Here is a 9,592-nt window from a genome sequence, read left to right on the forward strand (position 1 = left end):
TGTAGACCAGGCTGGTCTCGAACTCACAGAGATCCGCCTGCCTCTACCTCCCAAGTGCTGGGATTAAAGGCATGCGCCACCACCGCCCAGCCCTCACGGGGTTCTTACGAGGATGAAACAGTTTTGTTTTGTTTACGTGCTTGTGTGTACCAGAAAGCATTTGCTAAAGATGGGACCCATAAGAGTGCTGGCATCATGAAGCCCCACCCAGGAGACAAATCAAACTCTTTCCTCTTTCCTGGGTTGCTAAATTCAACTCTCCTTGCCTGCTGTTAGGCATACCTCCAGGGTGGAGGCTGGTTCGCCACTGTAGGGTGGAGGAGGTTTCCATCTCTGGAACAGAGATGTGTAATTGGAAGGGAACTGTAGGCCTTCCTCAGTGTTCCCTGCAGTTTAGCGACTCACCAGTGCGGTGTCCACAGACAGAGGTGCTCCGTGGTCTGAGGAGCAGGACATTAGCGACTCACCAGTGCGGTGTCCACAGACAGAGGTGCTTCGTGGTTTGAGGAGCAGGACATTAGCCAGACCCAGAAACGTGTATGTGTGCTGGGGAGAAAGTTCCAGCCACGTAATGCATTAGTGTCCCTTCCTGTGAAACAGGAACAGAAAGGACGGACTGCTTATGAAGCCGACCCAGTGGAGACAATCTCTCTCCTTGAACAGAAAGCAAACACCGTAGCTTTCTTTTGGGCCACCAGCCAGCCCCCAAATCATGACACGGAGACTTATCATTAGCTGTGAATGCTCGGCCTTATCCTGTGCTTGTCCCCCTAGCTCTTATAACTTAATTTAACCAGTTTCTCTTCATCTACATTTTGCCTTGGGGCTTTTTACCTTTCTTTCATTCTGTATGTCCTACTCAGTGTCTGTCTGTCTGGCAGCTGCTTGGCCCTGGGCATCAACCTCCCTTTTTCCCTTGTTCCCTCCTCTAGTTCTCTTCTTGAGCCTAGATTCCTCCTCCCACTTATTTTCTCTGCTAGCTAGTCCCACCTATCCCTTACTGCCTAGCTATTGGCCATTCAGCTTTTTATTAGGCCAATCAGGTGCCTTAGGCAGGCAACCACACATCTTTACATCATTAAAAAATACAGCCTGGAAAAATGTAACAATCTTTACATAGTTAAAGTAATATTCCACAACAAAGCTGGGCCTGCCTGTGCAGGCCTGTAATCCTAGCATTTGGGGTGGAGGTAGAAGGGTCAGAAGTTCAAAGTCATCTTTGACTATAGAATGTGTTAGAGGCTAGCCTGGGCTACATGACATCCTGTCAAAGGTGGGAGGTGGGAGGAAAGGAAGATTAATGTGTTCAAGGTGAGATAATATCCACATCCTCCTCTAACACTGAAGTGTTAAACTCAGGCAGTCTGGCTATGTGACCTTGTGACTTGGAGTAAAGTTGGAACCTTTCCACAAACAGACCATCTGCCAGGCATGGTGGTGCGCACCTTGAATCCCTGCACTCAAGAGGCAGAAGCAAGGATCTCTATGAGTCTGAGACCAGCCTGGTCTACATGGTGAGATCTATCTCAAAACAAAACAGTTTCAGTTTCTGTATTGTTTCACGGGACTATGGGCTGAACCCAGGGGTCTCCCACGCTAGGCAAATGCTCTTCCACTCAGCTATACTAGGATCAACAAGTTCTAAAGTTGTGAATCTACAAAACTGCCCAAATTCCTCCTAGAGTCTCCAGCGCGCGTGGCTCTCTTGCATCTGAACATCCTCCCCAGTTCTGGGTGGGAGCTCTCGAGTTTGGAGACAGGACCCATCTTCCTGCAGCTGGAAATCTCAGTCCTGGTCATGGCTCCCAGCCTTGTTCATGAGTTGATTCCCCCACCCCCACCCCCAGATGTAGGGTCTCATTCCATAGCCCAGGCTGTCCTGGTTCTTATGTGACTCCGTGCTGTAATTATACAAGCCACCACACCTAGCTTGTATTAGTAAGTTTTCTGCTGCTCTAGCTGGACACGGTGGTGCACGCCTTTAATTCCAGTACTTAGGAGGTAGAGGCAGGCAGATCTCTCTTAGTTCAGGGCCAGCTTGGGTGACAGAGTGAGACCCTATCTCAAAAAATAAAATTAATATTAAATAATTTAATATTATTAATTATATTAATATAAAATAATATTAAAAAAGCTTTCCACTACTCTGACAAAATTCTTGAAAAGATACATCATTTTATCTATTTATTTTTGAGACAGGGTCTTACTCTGTAGCCCAGGCTGATCTCAATAAAAGATAATTCTATCTATCTATCTATCTATCTATCTATCTATCTATCTATCTATCTATCTATCTATCTATCATTTTTGAGACAGGGTTTCACTATGTAGCTGGGCTGGAATTCACTCTTGTAGCCCAGGCTGGCCTCAAACTCACAGAGATCTGCTTGCCTCTGCCTCCTGCTGGGATTAGAAGCACGCACCACTGCACCCAGGTGGTATACAGCTTCAAGGGCAGGGTGTTTATTTGGGCTCACAGGTTCAGAAGCTGCACTGCATTGTTGGGGCAGTGGCTTAGCCGTGTGGCAAGGTAGATGCAGGGAAGAGGTGTGGAGCAGAGCTGCTCATGGCAGCCAGGATGCAGAGGAGGTAGGGAGATAGGAAGAAGAGAGGGGAGGGCAGGGAAGTGGGGAGAAGAGAGGAGAGGAAGAATCCTGCAGACCCTTTAAGAGCAAACCCCAGTAATTTCCACTCAGCCTGGCCCCTAAAGGCTGGAGAGCAAATCTTTAATTCATGGCCTATGGGGCACAGTCCAGATTCAAACTGTTGCATGTATGTTTCACAAAAGTAGAATAATACAGTGTGTGCCACCTGTGTGTGTGATTTCAGTTAGCATGTGCTCAAGGCTTATCCATGTTGTAGCATATTTTTAGGGACTTCCAAACCACTTTCCAAAGCAGGACCTGTTTATATCCCATGTGTGGAGTCCAACTTTGCCAGCTCCTCAACAACACTTGGTATTGGCACTTTTTTATTTAGCCAGCTTGATTCATGACATGGTATTACACTGTGGTTTTGATTTGTCTTGATTTATTTACTTGTTTTTGAGACAGGGTCTTGCTGGCCTCAAACTTGAGGTCATTCTGCTGCCTTTCTCTTGTGAGTGTCAGGATTGTAGGCATGCACCGCCATACCCAGTGTTGTTCATTGTTGTTTAAACATTCTCTCCCTCTCTCCCTTTGTGTGTGTATGTGTGTGTGTGTGTGTATGTGTTGTGTGTGTTTGTGTCATGGCGCGAGTGTGGAGGTCAGAAGATAGTGTTCAAGGAGCAGTTCTTCTCCAAATGGATCACAGGGCCCCGACTTGATGGTCACAGGGCCGTCAGCCTTGTCAGCAAGCACCTTTACCAGCTGAGCCATCTTGCCAGCCTACACTGGGCTTTTGATTTTCACTTTAGCAGATACATAGAGGCCAAGGAGAAAGGCACATGGGAGGCATGGCCTTTGGAGAGCCTGGGATGACTGGAAGGTGACATGCACAGTGGCGGTCCTGTCCATTTGCAGAGCTTGCCTCTCTGCAGATTCTCTTCCAATAAAGCCCCTTTCTGTTCAAGCTAACCAGAGCCCCCTTCTACCACCATTAATCAGAGGCCGTAATCAATACACACTCAGCTGCCCCTTCATCTTATTAAGCCTTATTAAGTATTAAGTATTCTTTCTGAGTACTGTTTCCAACACTTTTCTCAATTACGGGACAGATTCTTCACTATCCCCTTTCCCATGTATCCCTCCACCTCCAAGACACAAATTTGATCCTCTGCTCCCTTCCATTTTAATCCAACATAGCCTTTTTGTTTGTTTGGTTTTGTGTTTTGTTTTTGTTTTTTTCCAAGACAGTGTTTCTCTGTGAAGCCCTGGCTGTCCTCGAACTCACTCTGTAGATCACACTGACTTTGAACGCAGATCTGACTGCCTCTGCCTCCTGAGTGCTGGGATAAAAGGTGTAACCACCACCATCCAGCTTAGCCTTCTTGATTTAGTACTGCAGACCTGGATGTAAACCACTGCCTCGTCTGGACTGACCTTCTGCCCCTACCCTATCCCTGGTACCCAAGATCCTTCAGCTGTCTCTGTTCTCACTGCACACCACTTGGGATATTTTACTTCATTTGTATAATTTCTCCTTCCTCCTTTGCACTGTCTCTGCCCTGACTCCAGGTCTCTCCCAGGCATGTTTCTCTGTAATGTAACCTTCTTAAGGCAAGGATCAGGTTTGCTGACACAATGTAGCACAAAGTAGCACACATAGCTGACACTGGGCCTTTGTTAGCCTGGGCATCTGAGAGTAGCAAACTGCCCTGGTTCTATCCCCAGCATGGTGAACATCACAGAACAAACGAAAAAGAATTATAAAAAAGTTTTCTGCTAGGGGTGTGGCTCAGTGGTCTAGCGTGTGCTTAGCATGTTCAAGGCCCCAGGTTCAATTCCCAGCATCACCTTCAATGTTGGTATTCCTGGAAATCTTGAAAAGATGAATAGGAACCCCTAAGACCTGTGGAGTGAAATACTCTTTGAGTTTGGACCTCTGTTTAGTTTCATGAAGGAACCTATCAGCTCCAGGGTCGGCACTACTTGCAATATATATATATATATATATATATATATATATATATATATATATATATATATATTCTTAGATTCTCAGAGTAACATCTTGTCCCATATGAAGGCTCTTTGGTTATGGAGAAATAAGAATGGGACCCAGAAGATGGCTCAGTGGGTAAAAGGTGTTCACTGCCAACCTGATGACCTGATTTTGAGCCCCAAAACCCATGTGGATCTGCAAGCTGTCCTCTGACATCTACATGTATACCTTAACATGCATGTGTCTTTCTTCTCACAAAGTAAGAAAATAAATGCAAAAAAATTGAGAGAGGGGAGAAAGAGAGTGAGCGAGCAAGTGAGCTTCCATTCTAACCTTTGGTGGTCTCTGTTTTCTCTGCCCCTTTCTGTGTGTGAAATCATTCTTGTTCAGGAGGAAGACTCCCATGTGGAAGGACAAGGCGCCAAGGAAGAAACTCAGAGATCACCATGCCCACAGCACCCCAGGGGGTACACTCACACACACCCTTCCCAAGCTCCCGGCTTTGGGACACACTGTCTGCTCTGACTGGAATGCTCCCCTTTTTCCATGGTTCACCCTGGCTGTTTCTTCAGAACACAGTCGTATCCGGTGTCAGTCTCCTGGGCCCAGGCCTTCTCTCCTGCCTCCCAGCACAGTGGGACTGTTTGTTTAACACATGCTCCTAGGACGTAAGAGCCACCCCCGTCTTATTCATGGAGGACAGGCACGTCACAGGGGACAGCTAACTCTGGGCGTAGTCTCAAGTGTGTAGTAAATGTGGAACCCAGGATTGGGTAAACAACTGAAGTTCTTTGTTCTTGGCTTGTGAATGAAGACACGGAGGGCTGGTGGTACAGTTATGCTGTAAGGAGCCTGCCTAGCATGCACAAAAGGTTTGGGCTAGAGAGATGGCTCATCGGTTGAGAGTACAGGCTGCTCATTCAGAGAACTGGATGGAGTTCAGCTCCCAGCACCTAATGGTGGCTCACAACCATCTGTACCTCCATTTCTAGGCAAGCCTCCACTATGAAGATTGTTTCATACATGTGGTGCACTCTGCCTCCTGACTGCTGGGGTTACAGGTGTGTACGACCGTGTGTAATTTAGCACAGGTGTAATGCCAACTCCCTGTCCCCTTCTTTCTTCTTCGTGTTCCTGGAAGCAGAGATAGCAGAGTGTAGTTAAATAACATGAACATAGGGAGGCAACTTGATACTGGTTCCCAAGGCCCCCTGTCTATTGCATCAGTTGTGAAACGGCTGCCTGCTGGGACCTACTGGCCAAACCCTTAGAGAGCATGCTCACACTGAAAGCACCTGTGACTCCCAGAGCTATAGTTCAGGATGCAAATGTCCCACCTTAGAGCCTGCGTAGGGTGGGTCAGGATAGTCAGAGAGCCAGGATGTCTGGTGTGGTGGGTACCAATGTCTCAGGAATGTTCACTGGAGAAAGACACAGGGCAAAATAGCAAAGGCAGGCAAGGATGTAGACCCCACCTTCTAAAAGGCAGCTTTTGTTGAGTCTGGGGGTGTGGCTCAGTGGCAAGGCACTTGCTTAGCATGAACAAGACCCTGTCTTTAGTTCGTAACACAGCAAAAATAAAGCACTGCCCCCACCTATTTTTAAATCATTTTAGATTTAGGGGTATTGGAAGGCAGAACAGAGGGTCCCCACAGACCCTTCACGAGCTTCCCCGACAGGAGTGTCTTACAGAGAGAACACGGAAGGTTAGTGGCAGCCATGGAACATCAGCGGACAGATCCAGGGACCATGCCACATCTGGCCTTTGTGTCTCGGTCCTTCCTTGTTTGTCACAACCTAAACATCTTTTGAAGGATGTGGGCAAGCATTGCTGTTACTTTTGTTATCGTCATCATCATTACTATTTTAAAGACAGGGTCTTGTGTAGCCTAGGTTAGCCTTAAACTCCTTACATAGCCAAGGATGACCTTGGACTCCTCCACCTGCCTCCACCTCCTAAGTGCTACAATTATAGGCTTGTACCACCATGCCAGGCAGAGTCAGTACTTTGTATAGGATTCAGTACAGTTGTGATAATCTGCTAGAGTGAGGGACTTGGCCTGTGAGGCAAAACAAAGTCAGAAGACTACAGTCTGTGGGCAAACCAAGGCTACTTCTGCTTTTGTTCAGTCTGCAAGCTTTTCTTTTCATTTTCAGAATGGTGAAAAACATTAAGAAAAAAATGATGTCACACGTAGGAGTGATGGAGCCCAGATTTCTGGTGACATCACTAAAGCTGTGTTGCCTCATTGGCACAGCCACTCTTTGCTACATTGTCTATGTTGATGTTTGCCCTACACCATAAGTTCTGCAGAACTGAGATAGAGACCACTGGCCTTGAAGTCCAGTTGAAGAATTTGCCAGCCCTGATGTGGAGGGTTGGGAAGATGTGGCATTCACTTCAAATCCAAAGAAGAATGTTGCACAAGGGGGGTGACCCTTTGTTCCATCCCGGCTGCCCGGCTAGCTTGCACCCAAAATAACCACACAGAAACTGTATTTATTAAATTACTGCTTGGCCCATTAGCTCTAGTTTTTTTTTTTTTTAAATTATTATGTAGGCCGGGCGATGGTGGCGCACGCCTTTAATCCCAGCACTCGGGAGGCAGAGGCAGGCGGATCTCTGTGAGTTCGAGACCAGCCTGGTCTACAGAGCTAGTTCCAGGACAGGCTCCAAAGCCACAGAGAAACCCTGTCTTGAAAAACCAAAAAAAAAAAAAAATTATTATGCATACAATATTCTGTCTTCATGTATGCCTGCAGGCCAGAAGAGGATTCCAGACCTCATTACAGATGGTTGTGAGCCACCATGTGGTTGCTGGGAATTGAACTCAGGACCTTTGGAAGAGCAGGCAATGCTCTTAACTGCTGAGCCATCTCTCCAGCCCCTAGCTCTAGTTTCTTATTGGCTAATTCTTACATCTTAATTTAACCCATTTCTATTAATCTGTATATCGCCACATGACCGTGGCTTACCGGTAAGATTCTAACCAGTGTTTGTCTCAGGCAGGAGATTTATGGCGCTCTCACTCTGCTTTCTTCCCAGCATTCAGTCTGTCCACTCCGCCTACCTAAGTTCTGCCCTATCTGGCCCAAAGCAGTTTCTTTATTCATTAGCCAATGAAAGCAATACACAAACAGAAGAACCTACTATACCATAAGAACTAGGTGTGGATGGTGGCACTGTAATCCCAGCACTTGGAAGTGTTGTGTAGTAATTTTCTCCAATGTAAAACCTTCTATCTTGGAGGAAAGTTCACTAAGACATGGGATGTTCCAAAGGGAGGTGAAACTTTCCATCAATCCTGCAGGGGGAGCTCTGCAGGCTCAGAAAGAAAACAACCCAAAGGGTTTAGCAAGTCCCTGAAACTGATCAGATTCACTAGGCCCTTCCCTCCCCGAATATATATGAATGGTAAGGCCTGCTGAGTGAACCGCTGGGACAAATGGAGCTGTCCGGAAGAGGCTTAGACCAACTTACATGCCTATTAAGTTGCCTGCAGGCTGTGCAGTAGGCTCCAGGCTCTCAACTTTTGTGAGCTGTCACCCATGCTGGGGCTTTGGTGATGCAGCTGTCTTTGAGTCATTTCAGTCCCTGTAAGTAACCCCAACAAAACTCATTGGTTCACCAAGTTGGACTTCAGTGCTTTCCTGACTTTGGTCCCTTGTTTGGGTTGAGTAGGCTGTAGGGATATTTTGTTTGTAATCTAACAAATCAAGCATGACTGAAAATCAGAGTGCAGAACTAAACCACTAGATAGTCACAGAGGCCAGGCAGTGGTGGCACACGCCTTTAATCCTGGTACTCAGGAGACAGAGGCAGACGGATCTCTGTGAGTTCAAGACTACCCTGGGCTACCCAAGACTGAATCTGTCTAAAAGAGAAACAGAGCTCACACAAAGGTGATCCCAGCACTTGGGACCACATGCCTTTAATCCCAACAGCACTAGGGAGGTGGAGACAGGAGTGATATGGCTGGGCAGAGAGAGGAATATAAGGCAGGAGGAGACGAGCTCAGTCAGATGCAGTCTGAGGATCCAGTCTGAGAGGCAGTCTAAGGTTTCACAGAGAGAGCACCAGCCAGAGGATTCGTAGAGACAGAACCACCTCTTCGGTCTGAGCATTGGTAGAGGTAAGAACTCTCCAGTGACTGACTGACTTGCTTCTCTAATCTTTCCACATTAACCCCTATATCTGACTCTGGGGTTTTATTATTAAGAGAGATTAGAATTCACGCTAGAGGAGATGTTTGTTCGTATCTCCCCAGAAGTAGTGGCACATGACATAGAGGCAGCAGGATCAGTTCAAGGTCACCCTCAGCTATATGAGAAGTTAGAAGCCATCCTCATTTGCATCAGCATCTATCTAAATCCATCAATAAAGAAACAGAAGTTTCTGGGTCTACAAATACTGGGGACCCAGGCTCAAACCAAGAGAGACCCCTGCTGAGTGGGTACATTGTGATGTTCAAACCATAGTCCCAAAAGAAGTTAATTCTTTTTTTTTGTTGTTGTTTTTGTTTTTGAGTCAGGGTTTCTCTGTAGCTGTTGGAGCCTGTTCTGGAACTAGCTCTTGTAGACCAGGCTGGCCTCGAACTCACAGAAATCCACCTGCCTCTGCCTCCCGAGTGCTGGGATTAAAGGCGTGCGCCACCACCGCCTGGCGAGAAGTTAATTCTTGTCAGGCCATTTCTCAGTTCTCCGGTACAGTCTCTGCCTGTGATAATAATAGTTGCTGTCATACTGGGAACGGTACCCTGTGCCAGGAATGCTCTGTCTTCTTCAATCCTCACCACCTCCCCAGGAGCTATTCCAGGGCAAAACTAAGGGCTTAGCCACACCCAGGGGCTCACGGGTGTCACAAGGGCTGTAAGATGTCAGAAGCAGACCGGGGACCCAATCTCAGTTCTCGGAGCTGGCTGGGGATGGGTGGCCAGGTGGAGAGGAGAGGTGGGCGCTGGGGAGGAGAGGTGGGCGCTGGGGAGGAGGGGTGGGCGCTGGGGAGGAG

The sequence above is a fragment of the Microtus ochrogaster genome, chromosome 2, assembly GCF_000317375.1.
Source record: "Microtus ochrogaster isolate Prairie Vole_2 chromosome 2, MicOch1.0, whole genome shotgun sequence".
Taxonomy (NCBI): domain Eukaryota; kingdom Metazoa; phylum Chordata; class Mammalia; order Rodentia; family Cricetidae; genus Microtus; species Microtus ochrogaster.